At 34.1% G+C, this 13,336-nt stretch overlaps 1 protein-coding gene across 1 annotated transcript in view; it reads left to right on the forward strand.

The window, feature by feature from the left end:
• Window positions 1–13,336, forward strand: part of MALRD1 (MAM and LDL receptor class A domain containing 1) — a 694,454-nt gene that overhangs the window by 363,328 nt on the left and 317,790 nt on the right. The gene's annotated exons all lie outside the window — the stretch shown is intronic.

A 13,336-nucleotide genomic window follows, 5' to 3' on the forward strand; every position in this document is an offset into this window, starting at 1 on the left:
AAAAACAAATTTAGTTAGTAAAAATAAGGATGTATTTCTCCCATCCATGTTATAATCCTCCTGAAAGCCAACATTCTATATATAAGGGGCCTTGAGAGTGTTTTAATTTTATAAGGGTATCTTACATGTTAAGTATTATACTTATTTATTTATTAACAAAAATCAATGTGCCTTATTAAAGAAGGAATTTTTTGCAAGGAAAAGTAACTTCAGTTCCCAGTGACAGAAACGTAAAGACACTGACAATGTCATTCTACCTGAACCAAGTTCAGAGCAAGCTAATTGTAAATGGGCCCAGGTGCTGCCCCAGCAAAGAGCTATTTCAGCCAGGTAGACATCAGGTTTGCCAACAGGTAGAGTCAGCAACTTCCAAACTGAGTGCTGGTGGATATGATGTATCAGGAGATTTGTCACCCAGATTCAGGAGTGTTCTTTTCAAATGTCACCAATAGTCATAGCTATTGACTTTTTCTGTAACACAAGATCTGGGAGAAGAAAGAAAAGAAAAACAATATTATAACTTGCCTAGTTTAAGATACAATAAATAATTAGCCAGAAACTTCACATTGTTACTTTTCATTTGTCCACAAACTTCATGGGCACAATTATGTATGGAACTGTCCTGTGGAGGAATCCAGAGTGCCAGTTTTTACAACTTTTGCTTATTTCCTGGTAATATTTGTATCTTAAACTGTTCCCAGCAAATTTATTATAGCAAAACAGTCCTTTTTTTCCATATTACATTTCATGTTTTTAGGATGTTGTCTGAACAATCACAGTATTCTTCAGCACATGATAGTAACTCTTTTTGAACTCATAAGTTCTCATCAATTAATTTTTAATGCCTGTTCTTGTTAATTTTCTGTGGTGTTTGTGACACATGCATCTACCAAAATAGGTTAGGATTGCTTATGTGTGGGCTGACGTTCTAACTGAACCATCTCCCTGACTCAGAGGCTGCTACAAGACGAGCAATCTGTTCTTTCTAATTATAGATCATGGAGTTGAAGTAGAGAAAACCCCTATGATTCACTCTCATATGTGTTATCAAAATGAATAATTAAAATCCTAATCATGTTTGAAATATTTTCTCTATAAGAGATGACTATATAACACATTCCTATGTATAATCTTTGGTGAATTTTAGTTAAAACATATTAAAAACCTGTTTTTTTTTTTTTAACAATGCAAGAGTACTTAGGCTTACATTTACATTTTCCAGGTTAGTGCATCTCTCTACATATTCTAAAGCCAGAAATATTTTCTAATAATCTGTGAATTTGTCAAGAAAGCCCTTTGGCAAATTCTACTGTGATTCCACCTCTGTGGGTAGCATATTGTGGGAAAAAATAAAACCAGGCATTTTCTAATATACTAGGCATTATTTTAGGCTGTTGCTGACTAACAACTCTTTAATGTAGTACTACAGCTTTCCTTCTCAAGTTTCCAGCTCAATCCCAACTCTGTCCACCCTTGCTTCCCTTCCTGAATTTAGACAAATCTCTAGTGAGTTTCTGTTAAATTCATTCCTTGTTGTCATGGAGCTTGTGAATTGAGTGGATTTAACTGCTTGCAAAAAGTAGTAGTGTGGCACTCAGTCTCTCTGTCAGAAACAGTCAGGGCTCTCCCATTAGAAACAGAATGTTCTGTGATACTTAATTGTCGTCTTTCTGAAATTATCCTCTTTCTGAGAAGGTAATTTATGGCTTCCTGTGCTGCATTTTAGGAACAGGAACCCCTCTGAGGTTCGTGGGATGGGCCCTAATTGAATGGCATTGTGTTCCCCTACCACTGAGTCTTTGATTCATGGCCCTACTGCACTGCATGGTGACTTTTTATGTATACAGAGCCAGTCTCCAGTGACCAGGGAGCTTTGATTCAAAGGTGGCACCTGCTTTGTTTGCTGTCCTGTTTCTGGCCTGGAGCACAGTGACGAGCATATAGTAGGTTTTTAATAGAATGAGTGAGAAGAGTACAGGCAGTATATAATTAAATGCCAACTACATAGAACACACCATTAATATTCTAGGAATTCAAAAGCTATTAAAATATTTATGGACTGAAAATGTTTAGAGGAAATGAGAAATTTGAGCTGGATCTTGAATGTTAAGAAGAATTTGGATAAACAGGAAGGAAAGGACAACATTCAAGTGAGAGAACACGTGAAGATAGAGAAGCATAAGACATATTCAGTGGACCCTGACTTTGCCAATTAACTGTTTATAATTGAAGGTAAACCACAAATGAAAATAATAAAGTAAGCATTTATTTAGCTCTACAATTACATCATACATTTGTATATCTGATGCTGTGAAGCTATCTTGTTATTTAACACAGTGTTACTTGTTTTGGTGGTTTTCAGTTGTTCCTGACTAACTAGCATTACAAAATTTTTTTTGGAAAATGCTGTATTTCATTTATTCATTCATTTTTTAATTGAATTGACATACATTTTCCTATTAGTTTCAGGTATATATCATAGTGATTCAGTGTTTTTTACATGCTATGATTCCCATTATAAATGTAGTTATTTTCTGTCCCCATACAAAATTATTGTGATATTTCTGAATATATTCCCTATGCTGCAAATTATACCTCCATGACTTAATTATATTATACCATGAAGCTTGTATCTCTTAATCCCCTTCACCCAATTTACCTGACCCCCAGCCCATCCCTCCTCCAATAACTGACAGTTTGTTTCCTGTATGTAAGAGTCTGTTTCCGTTTTGTTTTGTTTATTCTTTTGTTTTATAGATTCCACATGTAAGTGAAACTGTACAGTATTTTTCTTCTCTGACTTACTGCACTTAGGATAGTACCCTCTAGGTCCATTCATGTTGTCACAAATGGCAAGATTTCATTCTTCTTTATGGTTATTGTATATGTATGCCACATCTTTATCCAGTGTCCTTATCAAGGACACTCAGGTTTCTTCCATACCTTGGCTGTTATAAATACTGTTGCAATGAAAAACTAGGTTATATAGATCTCTTTGAATTGATATTTTTGTTTTATTTGGATGAGTAACTTGAGGTGCAATTACTGAACAGTATGGTATTTCTATTTGTAATTATCTGAAGAAACTTCAGACTGTTTTTCATAGTGATTGCACCAATTTATATTCCCACCAGTAGTGTATCAGGGTTTCCTTTTCTCCACATCCTTGCCAACACTTTTTATTTTTTATCTTTTTGATAATAACAACACTATTCTGACCAATCGAGGTGATAGCTCATTGTGGCTTTGATTTTCATTTCCCTGGTTATTAGTGATGTTGAGTATCTTTTCATGTGCTTGTTGGCCATCTATATATCTTCTTTGGCAAAATGTCTGTTCAAATCCTCTGCCCATTTTTTAATTGGGTTGTATTTTTTATATTAAGTTGTATAAGTTCATCATGTGTTTTGCATATTAACCCCTTATCAGAAGTATAATTTTATATATACTCTCATTTAGTAGTTTGTCTTTTTCTTTTGTTGATGGTTTCCTTTGCTGTGTAAAAGGTCTAATCTCATTTGTTTATCTTAGTTTTAGTCTGATGAATCCCATTTGTTTATTTTAGCTTTTGTTGCCTTTCTCTGAGGAGACTGGTCCAAAAAGTATTTCTGAGACTAATGTCAAAGAGCTTATTTCCTATGTTTTCTTCTAGGAGTTTTATAGTTTTAAGTGTTATATTCGAGTCTTTATTCCATTTTGATATTAATTTTTAACAGGCATAGCTTGTTTTATTGTGCTTCACTCTATATAAAACCACTACTTATGTGGTCCTAATTTGAAACGCTATATCATGTTGTGGTTGATATTATTCTATCAAGAATGGAAAAATAGAAACATACTTAAAGGGGACTTGGCTGAATTACTGTTGTTTTTATGGAGCAGATCATATATTTATGGATTTACTTTATGAATCAGAGCATATGTATCAAGACTTTAACATTTAAATTTCCAGGGGTGACTCACTGAAACTTTAATATAGGTTACAAATACTGATGAATTTTATTTTCTACTCAAGGTGTGCCATTTACTCCATCCTACAGATGATCATTGTACATTGCTTTGTCCTCTTTTAATGTTAAACTGCTCGTAGCAAGAGAGCACTTTGTTCTTGAGTTTTATGAGCTGAGGAATCATTCGAGTGCTAACAGTTGAACTGGTATAGAGACTTGAGGTTAAAAAGAAGAGTAAAATAATATTTTCTGTGAATTCATGGATTTCTTTCATCAGCATTCTTAAGCCCTAAGGATTTTAGAGGTCATATTTTTAATGAGTTATCTTGACTCTTTTTTACTTCACTGAGGGGTCATGGAGCAAATAAAATCTCACCAACTTTAGAAGGGATTTGGCTCCTGAATGATGACAGAATGGTGAGAAAATTCTTTAGGTTTGAGGTGGACTTAATGAGAGGTAGGGTTATCTTAAATTATTTTTTAGAAAAGTTCTAAATTATAAGGTAGAATGTTAAAATTAATGACTTTCTTCATTATAATTGAAGCTAATTTTTCTTTGTAATCAAAAGAACATAAATACACAAACACATAAATTGAAAAACAGAAAATAATACTTCAAACGTCATTAAGAAAGCTAAGCTTTTCAAAGCAATGTTGTTCCTTTTGAGGTTTTGTTTGGTTTTTTTTTTGAAAATTGTCTCAAGAGAAAATAAATTAAGAAGAAGAAATAGTCAAAACTCCAGGAATTCCTTTTCCTTTTACATTTTCTTTCTACATTGAGCACAAAATATGGGAACACATAAATGAAATTTTTGCAGCTTACTTTGTTTATTTAGATGTGGAGAGGTTGTGAACAGTTTTATTTTTATAGATATACAGTTAGTAGTGATTTTTAGATTGCATTTATCCTTTTTTATTACTTTTCTATCCATGCAGTAGTAAATATCATTTGGAAAAACTCATATGATGCTTTTAAACAGATACCTCAGTGCTTGAAAAATGTTTTTATATTTTATAAAATGATTAAAGGCACAGTGTTGACCTGGAGCTCCAGATAATTATTTTCTTAGGTAATTTATCAGTAACTAAGAAACAGAACTAATTTCTATTTCATATTAGAAGTTTCTGAAAAATCCTGCTTTCTTGAAAATCTCCCACTTTTTCTTCTCTAAGCTTTCTAGCCTCAAATATATGGGCTTTTATTTTCTGAATAGTTTAGACACTATCAAATTTCTAAGGAATTTTATGAATGCAAACATAGCTGGGCAGCAACTAGACCCAGATAAATGACAGTGTATGGTTCAGAATGACTTATGAATTACTGTAGACTGTTTTCCCAGATATCTGGGGAAATAATAACTCTGCATTATATATTATTTTATACACATAATTTTCTTTTAAGCCAACACTTCAGAAAAGTTCTGTTCAATTTTATAACTTCAGTGTGAATTGCTAGGATTAGAATCCTCTTAAAAGGCACAGTACTGAATTAGCCTCTTTGTGCTTCCTCATATATGATCATCTCTGAAAATATATGAAATTCTATGCACAGAGAAAGAAAGCCAACTTACTCATTTTCCCCAGTGATTTCCTAAGAATATATCCATGTAAACAAAAAGTCTCTATATATATTCATGAGGGCTTATTAGCATTTTATTCAGTAGGTATTTCATAATGACAACCAAATAATCAATCCTGTGAAAGATAAAATTGGTGAAAATAATTGAAATGTGAAATGTGGCATTGGTGGTCTTTTGACTATATTTACATTATTCTAATTTTCTTAATATGTCTGAATTTGGTAAGAAAACTTGAAACTTCTTCCCTGTTATTTTTTGAGGAAGGAAGTGTGAACTACTGCTAGGAGGTAGAAGCTGTAAGAACAACGTCATTACTTTCATGGGAATGTATGTTCAACAAGAAGGGCCATCTTCTCTCCCCCTTCGAAGGGTCACAGTTATCTCATATTTTTTAGATGACTTTTATATCCAGAACTGTTTCTCTGCATTGTGTACTTTTACCTGCAAATATTAACACTATTTTTGTCTGTTGATTATTCTGTCCGCATTGCTACCTGGGACTTTGAGACCCCTGGTTTGATACCTGCTACATTCACCTTGCTGTTTTCAAACAAGGAAGAAAACCCTCTTCCCCTTTGATCCTATCCATTAATCCAAACCAGAACCACCAAGGCAAAGCTTATGTATATGTCAGACTTTATAGAAGGCTTGGCTCTAATTAGAATTTTAGAACATAGGAAGGGAAACAAAATTAGTTCCTGGTCTTAATCCTTTGCTTCACTTTTGACCTTCCTTTGAGCCTTACAAGGAATCACATAATGTGTCCTTCCAATGAGTAGACAGACTCCAGTTTCAGATAACACTACTCCCTCAACAGAGCACTGATTTTGAGGTTGGATGCACTTTTCTCCTTTTTGCCAGAGCAATCAGATAACATGGTGACCTACATTAGCTCATTTCCCAAAGTGTGAGGTTTTTAGCTTGGAGGATATCACAGTGGGTTTCTAGATATGAAAAAAAAAAAAGATCACTGAACACATAGCCAAGCAGAGAGAGACTTAGCTTTGAATCCCAGCTCTGGCAGTTATTCCTCATGACTTTGGACAAATCACTTAGAATCTATGAGTCACCATCTCTCTCTGTGTAAGATGATGGTCCTAATATGAGCTGAAATTGTTTCAGGATCATAAAATGCTATAATAATGGGGGAGGATGTGTTTTGAAAACCATAAAATATTTACATTTTAGGTCATTTTTTTCCTGTTGATTTTCAATGAAAAGTGAGCATAGCAGAGGGAGGAAGAGTAAAATTCAGAATGTTTAATTTTGTTCTTTTGTTAAAAACAAATAAAATTGTAGTGATAAATATATCATCCAAAAATGTGTGACCTATCACTTTTCTAAGTGGGAGTATTCAGATTGGTTCCATTTAAGTGTTCTCTTCAATGCCAGAACTCATTATCTGTGTTTATTCTCACACATTGTCTATTTGAACAGGTGTGCATGGAACTGTGTCCCTGTGCTCACTGATAGCCAAGCCATGATGACACTCTGTCAGGTGTTCAGCTTAGAGCACAAGCTGTTATTGTTTGCGTCCCATAACCTGGCTTAGAATGTCTGTCATTTAGGAGATAATGTTAGCAAAGCAGAATGTTGTCACGAGGTGGGTTTATTCATGACAGATAAATACCCAGCTAAACCTAAGGTGTTTGTTTTTACAGTAAAGGAAGGGCATTGAGATATGTTGACATATCCCATTAAAAAAACATTATTCTATTCTTCTTCTCTCACATGATGAATGTTCAGATAATCACCTTATCTCACAGATAGAAGGGCATTAACATGACATGGTATTGCAGACAACTCATTTAGTAGCTATGTATAAAGAAAAAAATACCATGCCCACACTTTGTCAGAGTGCCAGTTCCCCAGAAAAGCACTCAGTAGGAAGAGAATAAGCTAATGATTAACATTATTTTACATATATTTTTTTTTAGTTTCCCCTGTATAGCCCTGTGTCCTCCTTCCACTTTCAAATATGTGTACAGCTTTGCTTCCTATCTGAAATGAACAGAGATCTCTCTTCCTGAAGAAGGCTGGCCCTTCCTCCTCTGGTCTTGATTGTACCCCTATCCTAGAATTCACTTGACATGAGCCTGGATTAAATCCCAAGATAAAACTCCAAAATAAGTACTTTTAACCTCTATAAATAAATAAAGAACTTCTACAGATTGCTAAACCATAGCTAAGCGAACAAAAGACATAAATAGGTATTCCACCTAAGAGAAAGTGCAAAATGGCCACTAACCATATGAAAAGATGCCCCACCACTGTAGTAATGAGGATAATGCAAATCAAAACACAGGCAGGTATTATTCCAGACCCAGCTGTTGAGCTCAAGTTCAAAAGGCAATACCAAGTGTTGTCCAGGACGTAGAACAAGCAATGGAAAGTTTTATATACTCTTGGTGGGAGTAGGAAATGACTTGGCAGTACTAAGTTGAAGCTGCACATGTCCTATTACCCTGCTGTGTTTCTCTTTTGTGTGTTTTTCTTAGAGAAGTACTTGCTTGTGTAGCAAGGATTCAGGGGGAAAAAAATCAAAGCAGAGAGTTTATAAAAGCTCTAGGACCAACCCAGATATTCAATAGGTGAATGGCTGAATGGGACCATTCCCATAGGACAAAAGAAAAAGCATGTATAAAACTTGTACACATGAATTAAGCATGTTCTAGTTGCCAACTCTGCTCTGCACTTCAGTTTTGACCCTCCTTGGAGTATTTTCAAGGAATCACCTATTCCGCATTCGTTATGCACAGAAAGATTCCATTAAATAATGCTGGTATATTCAAACAATGAAAATTGTACGTTAGGAAGTACATTAACAAAAAACTAAACTATCCAATTAGATAATGGGCAAAAGACATGAGAGACATTTCACTGAAGAGAATATAAAGATGGCAAAAATAAAAATCATGAGTTTCAATATTATTAGCTATTAGGGAAATACAAGTTCAATCCATGATGAAATATCACTATATACCCAGCAGAATGGCTAAAATAAAAATAATGTCAACACCAAATGTTGAGGAGGATATGAAGATACTAGGTCACCAGTACATTGTTGAAGAGAATATAAAATTGTACAACCACTCTGGAAAACACTTTGGCAATTTCTTAAAACAAATTAAAAAATAAACACGCAACTACCATATGATCTAGTCATTGAACGACCAAGTGTTCATTTGTGTTCACACAAAAAAACTTGTACACAAGTATTTATAGCAGAATTATTTGTAGTAGCTCCAAACTAGAAATAACTCCCTTCAGTGGGTGAATGGTTAAATGAACTGTGGTACATCATTACCACGCAATACTAACTCAGCCATAAAAGGTAACAAATTATTGGCCCACGAAATAACTTGGATGTATCTCCAGAGAATTATGCTGAGTAGAAAATGATCCCCAAAATTTATAAACCAAATGATTTCATTTATTTCACATTCTTGAAATGACAAAATTGTAATAAATGAATAACAGATTAATGAATGCTAAGAGTCAAGGAGGCATGGGAGTGGGAGAGAAGTGGATGTAACTGTGAGAGAAAAGTGAAGGACAGGAGTGCCCCTCGAAATGATGGAAATGTTCTGTATCAATGTATCCTGGTGATCACATTTACTTTAATTTTGGTAGGTATTTCCATTGGAGAAGCTGGGTAAAGGATATCTCTATATTATTAAAACTATATGTGAATCTACAATTACCTCAAAATATGAAATTTGATTTAAAATATTGTGGGAGTTAAATTCAAATCCTAATGGTGGTTTTGTATTTCCATCTTATTAATTATGACATTGCCTTTGTAGAATCTGTTCATGATATTATCACAATGGACACCATAGTAATCTTAGCTTATGGTTTTCCAAATTGTTAATTGGTAGCTTGCTTTATGTCTGATACAAGCCATGTCCTGTAGTGAATATACAGATAATATCCCTGGCTACTTTCAGTTTCTTGTCAATTTTACCCTTATTTCAGCAATTCTTATTTCTAAATGTTTTATTTTTACACACTGTGCTTTTCATATTGTCTATATTATCCCATTGTCAAGTTGTCAGTTTCAGCTAGTAGTATGGTAAGGGGTCTCGGATGTGTGAACCCAAGTTCAGTTTAGATTTTTTTCTTCCCCATTCCAAATCACTGTAAATGAACCTGGAAGCAGTCCTCATGCAAGTCTAGTCTAGAAAATAGACACTCTGCACACTACTTAAAAATTTAGTTAAAATAATTCTCGCTTTGGAGTGAAGCTGTAGTCAGGTATTGCATATCAAAAGAACTGCATAGTACAAGCCCAGCTCTCAACTTCTGGAAATCTGAATTAAATCTCTCAGTTAAGTGTAAGCATTATACATTTCAGGAAATAACCTTGCAATTGATACAAGGAGAGAGAAAACAGACAGAAGCTGGTGAATTGCTTTTCCTCCCTCCCTGTCTTCTTACCTTTCTTCCTTCCACAGTTACTGAGGACCTGCCCTCTAACCCAGGCACAGTTGGGAATAAATACTGCGTGGTGGCAGCAAATAGATGATTAATTTAACATTCTAAGAATTCCATTTACCTTGTGGGATACTTCAAAGGTTACTGACTTGGACACCCACTCAATCAAAAATGGAATTTCTGTGAAAGAATATTTAAAAACATCTTAGTTTAAATGTTTCCTAGCAACATTATCTCTCCTATTATTATAAAAAAAATCTCCATAGAGATTTTTTTACAGATTAGTTTAATGAATGTCTCTTAATTGGGCTTTTTGGTAAATGTGCTTCAGTTTCATTTTCAGCTAAGTATTGTCAATGCATACATGATTTAGTATGGTATCAACTTGGACAGTTTTTTTTATTAAGATACTGAACATTAGGCCACCTTCTTAGGCAAGAACAAGTGGAAGAACATTTTTATATTAAGGTTTTTCAAGCATCTGCAATGATGTATGGACCCTCCCTGAATGTATAAAATGCAGGCTTATAAGAAAATATTGTTGAGCTCCACCATCTAACCCTTTTAAGCTAAGTAAAGCTATGGAGAGCATAATTTAAAGCATTTGGGTCTGTGAACTGACATACCTAGTTCTAAAATCTAGTAGCAGCAACTGCTAGCATTTACCCAGTGTTCTCTAATATATGTATTACCCAAACACTACCTAACGCTTTATAACAACTGATAAATCTGTACTTAATGGAACAATGAATGGTTGCTAAGTCTTATTAATCTCTTCTTAGCCCTTTTAACCAAACACATCTCATATAATCCTTATGATAACTTAAGAAAAGGGTATTATTATTACAGTCTTATTCACATGGGATAATTACATTCCAGATCACTTATGAATTGGTTAAAGTTAGTAAGTGGTCAAGCTGGACTGTAAATTCTAGCCATCACTTCAGCCTGCCTCTCAGCATTTAGGACTTAGAGGTTTGCAAACACCACACATAGCCTTCATCAACCTCTAGCAGGCAAATAACCAGGGCACACACGGGACTTCCCTACAATTTCTTAAGCAAAATAGCACTGGGAATTTTGTTTAGAAAATTTTACTATTATAGAGCTATATTAAAGAATTTTAAACAAAGTATGAACTTCGTTCTAGCTCTGGATGTACACATTTGGTATCTTAATCTCACATTGATCATTGTATAAACAAATTGCATACTACACGACTGTATTTAAAAGATTAGAATGGAATCTGCTTTTAGGTGGGTTTGGGCTCACACAAATTACCTGCAAAATTAAATCTATTAATAATCAGTAAAAAGGTACTAGAAAAACTCCATCAGTCAGCAAGAAAAGCAACAAAGAAGTTTGGCATCTTTCAGGAGTTTTGTGTGGGGCTAAAAAACTGTCATAATAACTTGAAAACCCAGATTTGTAAAATGTTTCACTGGGAAATCCCAATGTATACTACCTACATGGTGGAGATGTACTGAGCTAAGAAATCAGTATTAATACAAATGTAGGACAACTGAAACCCTTAGAGCTGATCTTGAAGCCCTGGTAGGGATACTTGCACAACTTAAACACATAACCTCCTGCAAATGATCAATTCACAGTAAAAATGACAAACCAGTGAGGGAAATGAGCCCTCAGGAGGCTGAGTCAGCTCTCATAAAGCTGAAGAATTATCACGTCATTTCTACTCCCAGGATTATATCTTGCCATCTTTCTCCGTGAAAATCCTAATCATAGTCTAGGGATTTCCATGATTTGTGTATCGCTATTCTCTTTCATAGTAATGTTATATAGACACTTAATGCAGTGAGTAAATGCAAAGTTATTACCATGTAGATAAAATATATTTCATTTTACACATAAAGGAAAAAAGTCCTTCTGATATGTATTTTAGAAGATAATTTTATTCTTCCATATTGAACTCACTTGATAAATCTAGATTGAAATCTTTAAAAAAAAACAAGTGATAGTAAATACCAGTTATGAAGTACCCACTATGTGCAGGCACCCCATATACGTGATGTATTATAATTCCCTTAAAAGTATTATGAAACAGTTATCTACTCCGTTTTACAAATGAGGGATTGTGATTCAAAGATTATAAGTCTCTCTGACTTAATAGCTCTTGACAACAATGAACTATTTACTGAAGAGTTTCGAAATTTGAGAGCAATTAATAATTTTACACTGGCATTTTTGTAAAATGCCATTAACTTTTTATCATTTTGCAACACTGCTTCAAATTTAGGCCTAAGACATTGGTAGATATATGTTCTTAGAGGAAGCATGGTAATACTTCAATAAGAGTACTCAGTTTATTAACACTTTCCCTGTATTTCTTTGACCCATTTCCTGTCTCTCCTAACCATCTCCATCCATCTCCTGGGTTATTCTCTAGTTTCTCCTTGTTTTTCTACCCCACTACACAGCAATTAAGTTACTTTTTTTTAGTAGTGTGTTTGCCAATTTCTTTCCTCATCATTGCTTCTTCCTCCTTAACTCTGAGTTCAATTTCCTTTTAAATGTAGGTCATTGTTTAGTAGTTATTTTAGTAAAGATCTCCTAGTTCTAGACTCTACAGATCTTTATATGATAACATATTGTGTTCAGTAATGAGACTTATGGATAAATAATCTCCTTTTCTAGAAGGATGTTCTAATGTTAGCATATGAGGTACACTAGAGGGGGAGAAACAATAGTTTGTTGAGGTGTAATTTAAAACCATAAAGTAATAATTGGTAAACCATTTTGTCACAAATAGAATGGAAACTATATGACAAATTTAAAAAAAAACATCACATTGCCAAGTGGTTGGTGACTTCCATTTGGGAAGCTAGGTAAAAGAGAGGCATAAAAATTCTGTTTTTAATTTGAATGACTGGGGTAAAAATTACAAGTAGGAAGAATAGGCAAGTCAGGAAGGGAATCAAACTGATTTTGAGGGGGAAGATGAATTAGGTTGTGTTTTAGTGCTGGTATGGCATGCTGCTTGTGATTTGAATTGTGTACCTGTGGCCAGAAAATATTTTGTAGTTACTCTCAGAAATGTATTACAGTTGTGGAAAAGGATGTTATAATTAAGTTTCAGTGTGTAGGGGAAATGAAAGAAGGTCTTAATGACAGCTAATGATAGTTAGTATTGTAATTAGCATCATCTGAGTCAACTATGCTCCCAAGAAAACTGTAGGCTAGCAATTTTCTGAACAATTGGGGTTCTTACAAAATTTCTTGGAAAATTTGTAGATGGCATAACTTTCTATGTTTTTTATATATATATAAATATAAAAATACAGAAAGCATGGTGAATGCACTGTAGCTCTTTAGTATAAACAAACATTTCAGGTCTCATATAGATTCTAT

Source organism: Manis pentadactyla, chromosome 3 (genome assembly GCF_030020395.1).
Source record: "Manis pentadactyla isolate mManPen7 chromosome 3, mManPen7.hap1, whole genome shotgun sequence".
Classification (NCBI taxonomy): domain Eukaryota; kingdom Metazoa; phylum Chordata; class Mammalia; order Pholidota; family Manidae; genus Manis; species Manis pentadactyla.